The sequence below is a fragment of the Magnolia sinica genome, chromosome 5, assembly GCF_029962835.1.
Source record: "Magnolia sinica isolate HGM2019 chromosome 5, MsV1, whole genome shotgun sequence".
In the NCBI taxonomy this organism is placed as follows: Eukaryota; Viridiplantae; Streptophyta; class Magnoliopsida; order Magnoliales; family Magnoliaceae; genus Magnolia; species Magnolia sinica.
The window spans coordinates 43,518,894-43,536,580 of record NC_080577.1 but is presented as its reverse complement, the minus strand read 5'-3'; the positions used below and the strand labels follow the sequence as shown (position 1 = coordinate 43,536,580).

Sequence of the window (17,687 nt, the reverse complement as noted above, 5' to 3'; positions counted from 1 at the left end):
CATAATCATTCAGTCATTCAACTACAATCATTCATTCATTCGATGACGGTCATTCATTCATTCAATTACAATCATTCATTCAATAATGAATCAATTACAATCCTTCATTCAATCAATTACAATTACAATAATGTTGAAAATACAAATCTTGGTGAGTCTGCTCGCATATGGCCAAGTGCATCCTTCATCCACCATAGATTGAAAATGGATGCGAGTATCAGTAGTCCACCTGCATATCCGACAGTTATACCAATAACTTCTCCCATGCGTCTTTTGTAATTATTCGAGGGTGAACCACCACTAGATGATTCTACAACATAAAAATAAAGAATCAGTCAATTGAAGAAGGATGAAAACTAAATGCAAGGAAAATATAGAATTCCCCTGATGTAAACTGAATTAATGCTCCAAACAGCATTCCCACAAAAAAATTTTACAGTCAAGCGGTCCAAAGTGGATCAGGGTCACTACTTATCCGGTTTTAAATGGATCATGGTCCAATCAGCATGTGGGCTCTGATATTGGAAATAGTTGGATGTGTTAGACAACTTTAGCTAATATTTTTTAAATAGGTGGGTTCATGTTTCCCTATTTTTCTCTCCCAATTTGCAATTGACAAGCCATTCCACCTCACAAATATTTGGTAGAGAGTGCATCACATTCGGTACAGTAAGCAACTTGAGTAATTGACATAGCTGAAATTTTCACGTGAAACACATCAAAATTTATTTTAAAAAAAAGACCTTGATTGATACACAAGTTTCCCCTAAACCTATCAGTAAACTTAAGCAACTGACCTAGAGAAGACTTAGAGGTGTTGACCCAACTTCCAAAGCCATATCTTCATCCCCTGGGATTACTTGATTCTCCATAGAAATTAGAATTTTCTATATTTGTATTGAGAAAGAAGGTAGAAAAAATCAATCATTTGAAGCAGTTTATGTTCAAAATCCATGTTGTACATCCAAATACCTATTTTGGGCACGTTAGTAGGAACTGTCGGCATAAAATCTTTTGATTTGGGCAGAGAGACCTCACTAAACCACTCATGGTTCAGAGCATTTTTTGCTATTATTCGCTGCATTGAAAAGTTTTTTAAAAAAATGAACAAAAAAAAAAAGAAGCATTAATCCTCAAGTACATATGCAAATGAACAAGACCCCATGCTTACAACAACAAAAATCTGTAGATAAACAAAGGCCAGTTATGAGCATGGAAAGATGACCCACAACATGTCAAAAGATGAGATGATACAACTGTCAGCCAAAGATTTGCTGATAAAGGCTAAGCAAATGTTACCTTTAAAGCCAGCTCTTGGACAAATATCTGAGCGAGTTCTTGTGCCGAACTTTCTAGAATTATTCAAAGACATAACCATCATTACAGTCAATTTAATACCAGTAGGAATGATCACCTACAACCAGTTGCATGTGAACTTCAGATGAAACCCCGTTCACATAATGTGTATGACATATCAGGTTATGCATAAGATGAAGGCCATCTGGCATAGAAATCAGAAAAATCCACTGATCAGGCAGGACAGACATGCAGGTTGAATCCGACAATTAACATTTCCAATTAAAAATGCTCATTATTTTCATATAGGGCGGCTTCCTGATGAGCAGGCTGACCTGTTTTTTGCAGTAGGTGATTGTAATAGTGAGTCCCACCTTATGCATCGTTCAGATGTCCTACACATGACACTTTGGCATTTGAACAGGCTTGCATGTGAACTTCACATGCAACTAGCTGTTTGTGATTATTCCTCATAAAGAGATATTGAACATCCATTTACTTCAATTGCTATTTTTTCTATTGTATTTAATTTGTTAGGAGTCTTAGACTATTTCTAATATAAATACCTTTGTAAGAAAATGGTTTTCCAGAATTGTAAAAAAATCTAGCAATCTGATCACAATTCCCAGCATTCGAATGCAAATTCCAGCATCTGTAAACTTTTTTCCAGTTACTACCAGTCAATTTCTGATTTATCTGGACATAAACAGCCATTTAGTCAATAACATGATTTTAATAAGCAACGTATAACAATTTCAGGTTTCAATTTTTACAAGTGGGTCCCATGGTGAACAAGTTTAGTAAATCAATACTACAAACTTCACAAAATGACTAACAAAGTAAACAAACTTAGTAAATCCATACTACAAACTGAACAAACTAAGGGTGAACCAAGCTCAGTGAATTGGATTCATTAAGTGAAATGGCCAAGCTATATGTTCGGGGGGGGGGGGGTGTGAATAGGACAATGCCAAATTTAAACAATAACAGCAAAATATAAATGAATAAAAGATAACACTATTAATAAATCACTATATTGGAATGTAAAGCAACCTCAAAAAGAGAGATTGATATCAATGTTGTTCTAAGGACAACCTTACACCATAAAAACCAAATGTTTATGGCAGGACAACCTTATTTCTAGAACAAATTGAATATCAAAAACTCAAACAGAAAGGAAACAAATGAAATAGCAATAAATAAATTCTAAACTACTACAACATTCCCCAAAATGCTTGAAATGTAAATATTACAACATTCACATTCACATATACATCCCACAAATCTGAATGATCAAAGATAGAAAATATAAATCACACATCCACAAAACACAAAGAGTTATAGTGGTTCGCTTGTGTGTATACTAACTGTTAAAAAACAGCCACACAGATTGCTACTCCACTCCTAATATCCTCACACATGGGATATTAGCGTTCACTATCAAAATAGGTTTTCACAGGTTCACACAAAACCTTCACAATTGTGTCTTTTTAGAAAAGAGCTTACACAATTCAAAAACCTTCACTTCAGAGTTTTCTGGCTCTTCTCAGATAACCAACACAATGAGATTTTTCTGGCTTAATCTAAAATAAAACTCAAATGAAAATTTACATAAATGTAAAATACCTAGATTTCTCCTTTTGTTGCAGCCCGAAAAAACTAATCGGAGTAGAAGATCAAATGTAGAAGTTCAAAGTCAAATACTCACTTTAAAATGGTTCTAGGTTCTAATTGATTTTAAATATTTGATTTTGATTCTAAGAAGAAGGAATATCACAATTCCTCTTTTCAATTAAGATTGGAATGTAGAAACAAAATCAAATTAATAAAGCTAACAAAAGAGAATATAAATTATGCAAAAAGTAGCTTAAAATGAACACAAACTTATCTCAGAGTGATCCATTGATTTTACTTGAATTGAGTTATGAAACTCTGAAATTCTTGCTCTATTTATAGTTGCAGAAACTCGACTATGACTGGTCCTGAGGACACTACAATTGGTCGTAGGAGAAACATTTTTTTTGAATTTTTGAGCGCGATCGGATAAAACCGTTCTACGACTGGTCGTAGCATACACACGACTGGTCGTAGGACTCAAAGATTGGTTAATGTAGTTTGAGTCATAGAACTAGGACTAGTCATAGGACAAGTTGACACTGTTCACATGACCAGTCGAATAGAATCCAAGACTGGTCGTGCACAAACAGAAAATTCTGAAAAATTGCAACCAACTTAGGACTGGTCTTAGAATTTCTTAGACTAGTCGAGGCAGTGCTAGGACTAGTCGAACAAGGTTCAGGACTAGTCTTAGAACAGTCCAATTCCATGTACAATGATTCAATTGAATTATGTATTCAAAATGACCTACCCTAAGGACAATCTAAGGTCAATCATACCTTGAAAGTAAGGTATGAACATCGAGACTTCATATCTTTAGATGATAGATGACCTTTGAAGATTATGAAGCTTGAGATCTTTGAACTTGATGTAGCACTGAACATGAGATCTTCTATAGTTTGAATAACAATTCATCTTGTGTTGTACACTGACTTGAATCTTGAACAAGATCACTTCTATAGTTGTAGCTTGTACTTGCATTCTACTGTAGTAGCTTGTACTTGCATTTCTTGAAGTAGTTTGAAGTAGTTCTTCATTCTTGACTTGAAGTAAAGTGCTTAGAGTGGTGATGCAATGTCTTGAACATTTATAACAATGAACTACACAAGACTTAGATTGATGTTTTGACATTACAAAATTTGACAACCAAAGGAGCATAAAACCATAGCACTTATAATCTCCCCCTTTGTCAAATTTGTGACAAAACACTTAACAATAATATAACCAATATGAATACAAAAAAATATGCACAGGTTATAAAAGAAAAAACCAGTTACAACCTGGTTAAAGAATCATGCACCAGTTGTCATCACACATCAAGATGAAGTAGGCAGAACACCTCCTTACTTACTCCCCCTGAGTAGCACACATATCCAGAAAAGAATGCTACTCTACCACAGTCCATATTCCATCAACATATCAATTCATATGCAAAACCATATAAATTCTCCCCCTTGTTGTCACAATATGACAAAGGAAGAAGAAAAATGGAAAAGGATAATAAACAGGATTAATTAAGAAGTTAAGATATATGCAAATTAAAGTCCGCATACCATGAACTAGTTTAAACAAAGTCAGCAAGCTACAGTCAGTAAACCAAATAAAGTTTACAACCCAACAAAAGTAGACTTAAAGTTATTACAAACCAAAGAGTAAATCACTTAATCAAATTCTAAGGAAGGAGCAGGTATGGTAGGATCAAGTTGATGAAGGCCCTTGTTTAAGCGCCTAAGATACTTGTGCATATATTTAAATCGTAAATCATGGGCAACATTCATATTCTCTACCTTCTCCTCAAGTGCACACAGATGCGCATCAAACTCAGATGGTTCATAATCAGGATCATTAGCAAAATCAGACTCAATTTCATCAAAAATATTATTCATGTTTATGTCATCAGGAGGAAGATCATTAGCTTCTTCTTCATTCCCAGCTTCAGCTTCATCACCACCAACATCCACTTGGCCAGGAGCCAATTTCAATTTCATCTTGTTTATATTTGAGTTGTTAAAAATAAGATGATGGATGGAAGCCTCTCCAACAGGCATAATAACCAACATATAAGAAGCTAAAATAGTTATAAGATAGGCAAATGGAATATTACTATGACCTGGATGGAGACGAAACTGAATGATGGAATGACATATTAAAGATGGAAGACAAACTTTAGTACCAGGGACGACAAAGTCCAAAACACGAACCATAAAGGAAGTCAGTTCTGTTTTATTACCAGAACGCGGATACAGATTTGAAGTAAAGAATCTATGGAGGACTCTTTATCTGGGTAACAAGTACTTTGAGGGGAGTGCATTCCCTTTATGAGTCCATTGCACATCCATATTACATAATGCTTTGGTGAGCATTCATTTTTTTTATTCTAAGGGTATTTCAGTTAGAATATGAATAGGAATACCCTCATCATTAACAGGTATTTCCATAAGGCCAGATATTAGATGACGATCTACATCAAAAGGGCCTTCTCTAACATCTATTTTAAATATTAAATTCTCAGCAGAAAAATTAGAGATACATGCGAACATGGACTGAGCAAAAGATTGGTATGCAGGCCCACCCCAATGTAAGATGTTATCCCATCCTACAGATTGGAGGAGTGGAATGAAACCAAAAGGAGCAATGTGGTTAAGATCAACAGCTCTTTCAACAATAACCTTGCGCAAATGCAAACCCCGTACATATGAGGGATCATTTTCGGGTGACCGAAGATGGTGCCGAGTTATTGGAGTAGATCTAGAAGAAGATGGAACACGGGCTATTTTCTTTTTCCCTCTAGTATCCATTGGCAACAAGAAATTCAAAGAACGAAGGAGATGCAAAAGATGAGAAATGGGTTTTCTCAAAATCAGAAATTTGAGAAGAAAACCCCAAATAACCCAACAAAGCTTGAAATCAAGCACTCCAATGATGAGATTGAAGCAAATGGACCATGAATCTACAAGCAAGACTAATAAAATGCACTAACCTTGACGAATCACACTGTAGGGTTCGACTAGTTGTGTCACGGGTTGTTGGAGAGTAAGATAGAAATGAGGAAGATGAAGATTTTTTCCAAATAAAAGAGGACAGCGCGCTCCATGATCGGTCTTGAGCTGTCCTCGACCGGTCGTACCAGGATCGGTCGAGTACACCCACGACTGGTCGAGTATCAATAAAAATATGCATTTTTCATAAAAATTTGAAATTTAGCCAAATAAATTATCAAATATATATACAATATGATATATATATGCATGAATAATCAATTTTGAATGCACATACCAAGATTAAATGTTAATTTATTAAACCTGCTTTTGTCGAGCGGTTTAGTAAAAATGTCAGCAAGTTGAGTCTCGGTCAGAATGTATTCTAAAGAGATTATTTTTTTTCTACTAATTCATGAATATAATGATACCTAATATCAATGTGCTTGGTACGTGAATGCTGGATTGGATTTTTTGAAATATTTATAGCACTAGAATTATCGCAATATAGAACCATTGAATCCTGTGTAATTCCATAATCACTTAACATATGTTTCATCCAAACAAGCTGAGTACAGGCATTTCCAGCTGTGATGTATTTAGCCTCAGCCATAGAGAGTGATATAGAACTTTGCTTCTTGCTAAAACAAGATACTAAACAATTTTCGATATAAAAACAACCACCACTAGTTGATTTCCTATCGTCGATATTTCCAGCCCAATCAGCATCAGTGTACCCTGCCAACTGAACACTAGTATCATATGGATACCAGAGACCCAAATTAACTAAACTTATGACATATCGCATAATCCGCTTAACAGTAGTTAACTGAGACTCTTTAGGTTCACACTGATATCTAGCGCAAATACCAACACTTAAAGCAATATCTGGTCTACTAGTAGTTAAATAAAGTAAACTGTAAATCATACTACAATATAACCTAGGATCAACTTTTTTGCCTGTAGAGTCCTTTGAGAGTCTTAAGGTTGTACTCATAAGAGTATCAAAATTTTTACCATTCTCAAATCTGAACTTTTTGATTAAGTTCAGAGCATATTTGGTTTGAGAAATAAAAATACCATCAGGTTATTGTTTTACTTGCAACCCAAGGAAATAGTTCAATTCCCCAACCATGCTCATTTCGAACTTAGATTTCATTAAATCTGCAAACTCAACAGTCATGTTAGAATAGGTAGATTCATAAATAATATCATCAACGTAGATTTGAACTATTAAGATATCATCGTTATGTTTCTTAACAAACAAAGTTTTATCAACACTTCCCATTTAAAAGTTATGACTTAGTAAAAACTTAGTCAACTTTTCATACCACGCCCTGGGACCTTGTTTTAAACCATAGAGAGCCTTTTTTTAGGCGATAGACATGATAAACACTCTTAGGATCTTCAAAACCCGTTGGTTGTTCAACATACACTTCTTCATGCAGATCGCCATTTAAGAAGGCACTCTTTACATCCATTTGATAAATTTTAAATTTTCTAAAACAAGCAATGGATATGAATAGTCTGATTGATTCAAGACGAGCTACTGGGGCAAAGGTTTCATCATAATCAATTCCTTCAATTTGAGTGTACCCTTGTACAACCAGTCTACCCTTGTTTCGAATTATATTACCAAGTTCATCAGACTTATTTTTAAAAATCCACTTAGTACCAATAATATGTTTATCTTAGGTCTAGGAACAAGGTACCAAACATCATTTCTCACAAATTGGTTAAGCTCTTCTTGCATCACAACTATCCTGTTTTCGTTAGTAAGATCTTCTTTTACGTTAGCCGGTTCTATCTGGGATGTGAAACATACTTAATTACATGTCTTCAAATTGTCTATGAGTGCACACACCAGTGAGAGGGTTTCCAAGAATCTGAGTGGTTGGATGATCTTTAACAGTCCTCAATTCAGAATTAGTTTGATTTGATGAAGTATCTGGTTTGTCAATTAAAAGAACTTCATCATTATCTGAACTTGGGGCAGGTGTAGTGATCGTCTATGACCACATTTATAGATTCTTGAATAACACCGTTCCTTTTGTTCAGTACTCGATATGTGCGACTATTTAAAGAATATCCTAAAAAGATCCCTTCATCATTTTTAGTATCAAACTTTCCCAGATTTTCACGGTTACGTAGAATATAGCACTTGCTGCCAAAAACTCGAAAGTATTTGACAGTAGGCTTCTTATCGAACCACATTTCATAAGCCGTTTTATTATTAGATTTACTCGTATAAACTCAGTTAATTATATAACAGGCAGTATTAATAGCTTCAGCCCAAAGATTTTTAGATAGCTTCATACTATTCAACATTACATTAGCCATTTCTTGAAGCACTCTATTTTTCCTTTCTATAATTCCATTTTGTTGAGGAGTTTTGGGTGCAGAGAATTCATGCGATATTCCTTGATCACTACAGAATTTCTCAAAACTACTATTCTCAAATTCAGATCTATGATCACTACAGATCTTATAGACTTGAGAACATTTTTTCGTTTGAATCCGTTTGAGAACTCTTTTTATTTCATCAAGGGTTTCTGACTTATCTTTTAAGAAAGCTACCCAAGTGAATCTGGTAAAATCGTCCACTATTACCAAAATTTATTTTTTGCCACCTCAACTTTCCGTCCTGGTAGGTCCTATAAGATCCATATGGAGAAGCTCGAGTGGCCTTGATGTGGCATTGGAGTTCACCTTCTTGTGAGAGCTCCTTGATTGCTTGCCTATTTGGCATTCACCACATATTTTGTTTATCTTTTGTAATTTAGGTAGACCTCTTATTAGTTCTCTTTTGCTCAGTCTATATAAATTACGGTAGTGTAAATGTCCAAGACGTTTATGCCACAAATCAATCTCATCGGTATGGACCATGTAACACGTTTAACTAGATGAGCTTGATTCACTAACAATATAGCAGTTTTCAGAAGTTCTGCGACCAGTTAATATTACTGAACCCTTATTATTTAGAATTTCACAACCTTGGTTAGAAAATCTTACACTATGATTGTTATCGCATATTTGAGATAAGCTTAATAAATTGTGTTTTAACCCTTCAGCGTATAAAACATTTTTAAACAAAGGGAGGTTATAGAGTTAAACCGTACCTTGGCCAATAATCTTGCAATTGCTACCATCGCCGAATGTGACTGAACCATCAGTCATGTCTTTGAGATCGGTGAATAAACCTTTATCACCAGTCATATGCCTTGAACATCCATTGTCTAGGTACCACTTTGAATGGCTTGTAGCTTTGAAAGCAATGTGGGCAACCAAGCAGGTAACCTTAGGAACCCATTTCATTACTATTTTGGGTTTAGGAGTATAGTGGGTCTTCTTTTGATTGTAATTATTGTTAGAGTGACCCACTGAGTTAGATTTTAAGAGCTCCTTAAGAAGATCAACTATTTTATCAGCTAAAGGGTTTCGGTTCTGATTTTTATAGTTGATATAGATGTTTTTAGGTTTTTGAAAAGTTTTAGAATTTTTAGAAAAATTTCGATTACTTTTCCCTTTTGAGTTCGAAGTTTCTCCTCTCACAAACTTGGAAGGAGTGTTCTTCTGTTTAGGAGGAATATTCTTATCGTAGCCCAAACTGGATCGGTCATCACATTTTCTTGATCCAGATAAAAGTTTTTCTAACTTTGGATCACCTTGGGCATATCTCCATGTATCCTTTAAACTCAAAAGAGAAGAGACTTCAAGTTTAAGTTTTTCATTTTCAGATTTCAGATTTTCAATCTGGGAGGTTTTGAATTCCAAATCGCATTTGCATTTTTCAAAACAATCTGAAATATGGGATTTTTCTAAAACAAGAGACTCAAAATTTTATTTAAGCTTTGAAAATTTTTCTTTTTGAAGTTTAAGTTTCACAGCAATTTTACAACTTTCCTTATATAGGGCATTGTAAGCATGTTGAAGATCATCTTCATTTTCACATTCACTGTTCAAATTTTCTTCACTTGTTGAATCATTATCTAAAAATGTGAATTTGGCTAGAGTCATAAGGGCTTTAACTTCACTGCCCGACTTGGTTTCAGAATCTTCTTAATCAGAAGAGGCTTCAGAATCAAAGGATTCATCCCAACTAGCCAACATACTCTTCTTTTTACGTTTGTCCTTTTTAGGACACTTGTTTGCTAAATGCCCATATTCTTGGCAGTTGTAACATTGACTATCTTTTAAAGATTTTTAAGTCTTAGATTTAGATTTAGATCTTTTCTTATCATTTGCTTTTTGAAAATCAACCCTCTTTTTACTTTTAAAAATTTTGTAAAACTTTTTCGCTAAAAGGGCCATATCGTCTTCAAAATTTTCTATATCAGAATTATTTTCTTGAGAAACATTTTTAGAAGACTTAAGGGCAATAGATTTTCCTTTAGGAGCTTTAAAATTTAACTTGTAGGTTTTTAAAGACCCAACTAATTCTTCTAACCTCATAGTATCCGTATCACGAAGTTCTTAGATCGCGGTTACCTTAGAATTAAACCGTTCAGGAAGTGAGTGTAATATTTTTGCACACACTTTACTTTCTAGGATTTTATCTCCAAGACCCCACATAGAGTTCACAATGTCATTTAATCTAGTGTAGAAGTCCATAAACATTTCATTTTCTTCCATATGTATTTTCTCAATTTAGTTGTGAGGATTTGGACTTTAGATTTCTTGACAATTAATGTACCCTCGTGTGTCATTTCTAAAATATCCCAAGCTTGCTTTGTAAAATCACAGGATATAATTCTTTTGAATTCATCCAGTGATAGTGAGCAAGTGATTGCATTTAGTGATTTTACATTTGCACTACTCTCACTTTTCTGAAGTGTAGTCCATGAGAAATAAGGTGTTACTCTCATTGATTTTGAACCATCGATCCCAGTTACTTCAGTGGTAGGAGGGGTCCATTCATTCACTATGGCTGGCCACACACTTTCATCCATGGATTTAAGGAAGATCCTCATCCTGGTTTTCCAATAGGCATAATTGGTACCATCAAAAGGTGGAGACCTAGTACTGAAAGGCTACCAAAATTTGACATCTTATATATAGCTTAGATCAGTTAGCTCAGGAAATAAATCCAAATAACAAGAATTAAAAGGAGTTATTAAGCTCTGATACCACTTGAAATGGCCAAGTTATATGTCCTGGGGGGGGGGGGGGGAATAGGACAATGCCAAATTTAAACAATAACAGCGGAATATAAATGAATAAAAGATAGCACTATTAAAAGATCACTATATTGGAATGTAAAGCAACATCAAAAAGAGATATTGATATTAATATTGTTCTAAGGACAACCTTATACCATAAAAACCAAAGGTTTATGGCAAGACAACCTTATTTCTAGAACAAATTGAATATCAAAAACTCAAACAGAAATGAAACAAATGAGATAGCAATAAATAAATTCTAAACTATTACAACATTCCCCACAATGCTTGAAATGTAAATATTACAACAGTCACATTCACATATACATCCCACAAATCTGAATGATCAAAGATAGAAAATATAAATCACACATCCACAAAACACAAAGAGTTATAGTGGTTCGCCTGTGTGTATACTAACTGTTAAAAAATAGCCACACAGATTGCTACTCCACTCCTAATATCCTCACACATGGGATATTAGCGTTCACTATCAAAATAGGTTTTCACAGGTTCACCCAAAACCTTCACAATTGTGCCTTTTTAGAAAAGGGATTACACAATTCAAAAACCCCCACTTCTGAGTTTTCTGGCTCTCCTCAAATAACCAACACAATAAGATTTTTCTGGCTTAATCTTAAATAAAACCAAAATGGAAATTTACATAAATATAAAATACCTGGATATTTCCTTTTGTTGCAGCCTGGAAGAACCAATCGGAGTAGAAGATTGAATTTAAAAGTTCAAAGTCCAATACTCACTTTAAAATGGTTCTAGGTTCTAAATGATTTTAAATTAAACCAGTTGGGCTAGCTCTATTTGATTTTGATTCCAAGAAGAAGGAATATCACAATTCCTCTTTTCAATTAAGATTGGAATGTAAAAACAAAATCAAATTAATAAAGCTAACAAAATAGAATATAAATTATGCACAAAGTAGCTTAAAATGAACACAAACTTATCTCAGAGTGATCCATTGATTTTACTTAAATTGAGTTATGAAACTCTGAAATTCGTGCTCTATTTATAGTTGTAGAAACTCGGCTACGACTGGTCCTGAGGACACTACAACTGGTCGTAGGAGAAACGGATTTTTGAATTTTTGAGCGCGATCGGATAAAACCGTTCTACGACTGGTCGTAGGGTGTCTACGACTGGTCATAGCATACCCACGACTGGTCATAGGACCCAAAGATTGGTTATCGTAGTTTGAGTTGTAGAACCAAGGCTGGTCGTAGGACGAGTCGACATTGTTGACACGACCGGTTGAACAGAGTCCAGGATTGGTCGTGGACGAACAGAAAATTCTGAAAAATTACAACCAACTTAGGACTGGTCTTAAAATTTCTTGGACTGGTCGAGGCAGTGCTAGGACTAGTCGAATAAGGTTCAGGACTAGTCGATCACTTGTACTATTGTAGCTTGTACTTGCATTCTACTGCAGTAGCTTGTACTTGCATTTCTTGAAGTAGTTTGAAGTAGTTCTTCGTTCTTGACTTGAAGTAAAGTGCTTAGAGCAGTGATGCAATGTCTTGAACATTTATAATAATGAACTACACAAGACTTAGATTGAGGTTTTAACACCACAAAATTTGACAACCAAAGGAGCATAAAACCATAGCACTTACATTAAGCACCTCAAGAATCCAAACTGCAAACTAAACCTAAACTGAACTGAACCATGACTATGAAAACTGTGTGACATGACAACCCTGCCATCTTTCATATGGGCTCAGCACATAGAATACTTGGTCTTAGAGTCAGGTCATTCTACTCATCGAAAGATTAATTTATCCAGCGGCATCAAATTGATAAGATAATTGGAATAGTCCAATCATAGTCAACTACTAAACAGAGGCAGGTGAATGTCAGTTAATTATCTTATAATTGAATGATACATGTGCCAATGCTTACATGCTAAGGCAATGCAACTGTCTCCCTGCATTAGTGGACATGGCATTATCAGATTTGGGCTGGTGTGAAAATTGAAGCCCCGTTGTGCAGATTATCAGTTTGTCTTTTCTCCTCCAAAATAATAATTTCGCTCATTTCACATTGTAGTTGAAATGAGTGAAGCCTCGAATCCCAAGTCACTTCTAAATGTAACCCTGATTTTGGTTCTAGTTCTTGTTTTCTTAGAAATACTTCCATTGATATGATATGGACCTATAAAGAATCAAGTTGGGATGTGGTTTGACTAAACCCTGTTGCACTAGGTTCACTGATTGCATTGAAGTTGGACTTGAAAGAAAGGTAACAACAATTTGAGGGCTCCTGCCTCATTATGAATGCTAGTAAATGCTCACATGCAGAAATGATTCTAGTTAAGCATGGAACTATGAAGATGCAAAGCATTAAACAAACTGAATGGCATGAATATCAGGCAATACACTTTGCAACCACATATTATACTCTCTCTTTTTTAGCCTACCAAACAAACATGCATAAAACCTGAAAGTGATTGTGCAGAAAAAGAAAAAGAGAATAGGGAAAAAAAAAACACACCTTGTAGAGATGTCAGTTCCCTGTAGGAGAAATCAAGCCTTCAACCCTTTCACTAGGAAGAACCAACAAGCGTGCATGTATTTTATCCATATGTTCATCTATATGCACATTGTATGCATGATAATCTAGACATATTTCTAGATACTTGATCCCAAACATGAGATTAGATTGCCAAAATATCATGATATTTCTAGATATATGATCATTGTAAATTTCATCTAGACATATAATTCATTGTCTAAAATAGCACAAAATGCAATCCAATAAAAGGAAATTTCCATTTCTGCATGGATTATATATCCAAACACACCTCAAAGGTTAGAGAAAATGGCAAATGGATGGACAATTATTTACATTTTACAGGGGAAGAATGGATTGTTTAAATGGCTAGAAGTATCTAAACGTAATCATTTAGGTCATACCATCAATGTTGTTGGTAGATTTGGATGGCTAGAAGCATTTCTTTTGTCAGACATTAAATGGGTAGTAGTCGAAATCGCCATTTAGTTACATTTGGTTGGAAAGCAGGACCTTAATTTGATTCAAATTCAAAAAAGCATTCGCTTTGACAAAAAACGAGTAGCAAGCACACTGCTAGAGGGAAAAAGACCGAAACTGCAAATTCAAATGATTTTGAGTCTGAATTAAAATACATGATATGCAATGCCAACCTCATTCAAATTAGAATAATGATACCTGATTCAAGATTGTTTTTTTTTTCCATTTTTCTTTGTGTCCTTTAGTTCAATTCAACCGAGCATGCCTTACATCCAAACATGCCTTACGTTTAATATAATGACATCGCCAAAATCTGTGGCCCATAAGACATCTACATTGAGATCCATAGATTGAGTTTGGCAGCTTAGATTTGAATCCTGTCAGATCCATAAATTAAGTTTGGCAAACTAGATTATGACGTCAGAATTATATTGTGTATATTCACATGAAAATGAATTTGATGATGAAAAACGTCTCAAATTTTCCAACATAACCAAAAACAATTCAGGAGAATTCCAAAATCGCCCTTTTTGAGGATTTTCTTAAATCCTTGCTACCAAACGTCCTTAAAAGGAGTGAAATGGATTTCTAATCAATTTCCCTCCCAAAATCCTTGCAAACAAATGACCCCTAAACGGAATTTGATATCTGCATCCACCCCACCCTTTTCATATTTCCATAAACCCATATGAGGAATTCTTAAAATGGAAAATGAGTAGTATGAAAATAAAAAGGGTTTAGTATAAAAATAAATAAATAAATAAATAATAAAAATCAGAAAAATTAGAAAGGAAGAGAGTCGATTGCAGTTCAACCTTAGTTCTAAGAGGGTGTAGTTGTAGTTGGCGAAATTAATTCTTCCATGCGTCTCCAGCTGCCTCTGACATTCTCTCTCAATAGTCCGTGAGGTATCTTCCTCAGAATTAGACATGCTGCAGGAAAAAAAATGATATTACATCTCAAGCACAACACTAACCAATGCACAAGCATGAGGGAAAAAAATGCCCGTAATGTGAACAAGAAACAAACAGCTCAACTTCAAGTGATGGTCCACTAGAGAAGAAAAAAGTTTTGCAGAATTCAAAAGATATACAGTTTAATTTTGAGAAGAAAAAAAGAGGTCCTTTAATATTCTCTTATCCTAAATACCATGAGAGCATCAGCTGATGAATCAAGTGCATCTTTACTTAGAACAAGAAATTGATTATTAAAAGTTATCTAATAGACAAGCTTCAGTGTTCTATGAGAAGTTCCCATAGTTCTCAGGAACTCGAGGGATTAATTTCTCCACTGATCTCTTCAAATGTTCACAAATTTCGACTATCTGATTTAATCCTTTCTCACTTTTATTTTCCTTTTTTCCCAGAAGAACAAGGAAAAGATCAAAGGCAATCTCAAATAGTTGGCGGAAAGTTATGACAATGGCAATGATGGTGGCCAACAAGGAAAATGTCTAGGCCAAGAGCTTGTCTAATGAGATTGGGTTTTCAACATGAACAGGTGAGGCCCATGCATCAGTGATCCAATTATACGATGCTAGGTCTCAACATGGATGGCCCATGCGCTGAAAATCCCTAATGTGCATTTGCCCATGCACATACTGCAGATGGGCCCCACATTTTCAACATATTGGTTGGCTCCACTATGAACATGACTTGGGCCAAAGCTTAGGCCAGATGTGCCTGAGAGAAATGGATGATAGGACAAATATGACCAATGTTCTGTAGTCAACATACATGAAGATTTAAGACAAGATTTGAAATTAAAATATTCCATTAAAAAAGTATATTAAGACAAGATATATGTTTGGCTATTCATTTTTAGCAACGAGATTCAATCTGACCCATCCATTTGGTCCATTATAGATTGAGATCTTGCAAAGAGAAATCACCATTAATGCCTTTTTAATGCCATAACCCTAACAAGATTGCTTATAAACAAGTAAAATGAAATCAGCCCCAAACCACAAAGTGTTAAAAAAAAAAAAAATCAAAACCACACAGAAGATAAGTTTGTGCTTGTTTCATCCCATTGTAGATAGACCATATCTCAAGAACCTCCCGATGAATAGAGTGAATTTCACACATACAGCAAGGTGGCCCCCAAAGAGTTTAGGGTGTTTCATGAATAGCCCTCGTTTGAAACACTTCATACAATATGGATGAACAGTTTCTGCATGAATATCAGCTAAAGCAGTTTTTAGTAGTCATACAACACACATGAACTGAAAATTATGAATCCATACAAGAATTGCCAAAGAAGGGAAACTCATTTTAAGCAAAAGGTAACAAGATGAAAGGCCACAATGAATGATTAATTGGTTTCAAATCCATAATGGAATTCCCAAAGAAGGGAAACTGATTTTAAGCAAAATGTAACAAGAGGAATTCCCAAGCTAGACGTGTTCTACATCATCATAAAATCTAGATTTCCTAAATGTACAAGTAATCTTCAACAGAAACATTCAAATCAGTTGCATTATTTTAATATTTTTTCCTGTTTACTATTATTATGTTGGGTGAAGGTGGTTTAGTGCCACCAACCTAAAATACAAAAGAGGTTTGGACCAATGAGAAAAGAAAAGAAAAGTAAAGAAAGGACCAGAGCTTCATGAGAGCTTCAAATTTACAATTCCTTCCTTTCCTTGCTTTTTCAAAGAAAGTGGGAGCACACACCACCTGTCATTGTATCTATAAAGCTGAAATAAACACTTAAGCTAGGGAGGACAGGAACCTATAGTAGAACATGCTCTATATAATGTAATGTAAGGAGACAAAAAAAAAAAAAAAACCAGGGTCTCCAACGAAAGAACAGGGCAAGCATAGTAAGAAACCCCTGCTCTTGGAAGTACACTGCAGTTCCTTTCCACTGCATTATTTCCCAACAAAAATCTGATAACCACTCAATTTTCATTATCAATACATAAATTATAAGTACCCTGAAGAATCAGCTCTATATGCACATGTAATTTCAGTTTAAACCCAAAGTAAAATTAGAGTTCATGTTTCCATACACTAAATGAGGTAACTTGGATTTTAACATGAGGTTCTCTCACAAGCAATTACCTCTTTAAAGCAACGCTAAAAATAGAGTCCACTAATGTCACAAAGGTCATTTACATCATTGTATAGCAAAAAAATGAAGAAGCTGTGAGATCTTACCTTGTTGTTATGTAAGATATAAGCCTCTTGAGTAAAGGATAGCCATGACTCCTCGGATTTTATATAACATAAGAAAATTGTAGTTTCAGTGGCCGGATGTCAATCTAAAGAAGATTATAAGGATAGAACCTTCAAACACATGAAGTGATTTCTTAGTTTTGATGGCCATTAGGATAGGAAGTGGGATCAATCATTTAGAATTATTTCTTAGTGGTGAAAAACACATAATGGGCCCACTACCTAGATGGTTCTGATCGAGGAACACTAATGCCATGTTTACAATGGGTATTCGCATGGATGATAATACTAACACTCTGCCAACAAATTAAATAAATCCTTTCAAAATACACTTTTACTAATGCTATACTTCTTCCTGTCTAACAAATATAAGAATAAGTAAAAGAGGCAATAGAATCTATGGAAGATGAAAGAGAGCCCTGCATGCATGTTGAAAGAATAGGAAACCTAAGCCA

The 17,687-nt window shown here is 34.8% G+C and overlaps 2 long non-coding RNA genes across 2 annotated transcripts; both read right to left on the bottom strand.

Annotated features, from left to right (window-relative positions):
- Positions 1 to 994: 994 nt before the first annotated feature.
- LOC131247291 (uncharacterized) lies at positions 995 to 13,877 on the bottom strand. The gene is made up of 3 exons (XR_009171607.1): positions 13,556 to 13,877; positions 1,863 to 1,992; positions 995 to 1,352 (listed from the first exon to the last, which is right to left on the bottom strand). It is a non-coding gene; the product is annotated as an uncharacterized LOC131247291 (long non-coding RNA).
- Positions 13,878 to 13,886: 9 nt separating this feature from the next.
- On the bottom strand, positions 13,887 to 17,365 carry LOC131247290 (uncharacterized). Its single transcript, XR_009171606.1, has 3 exons — positions 17,215 to 17,365; positions 14,869 to 14,985; positions 13,887 to 14,384 (listed from the first exon to the last, which is right to left on the bottom strand). It is a non-coding gene; the product is annotated as an uncharacterized LOC131247290 (long non-coding RNA).
- Positions 17,366 to 17,687: the final 322 nt, after the last annotated feature.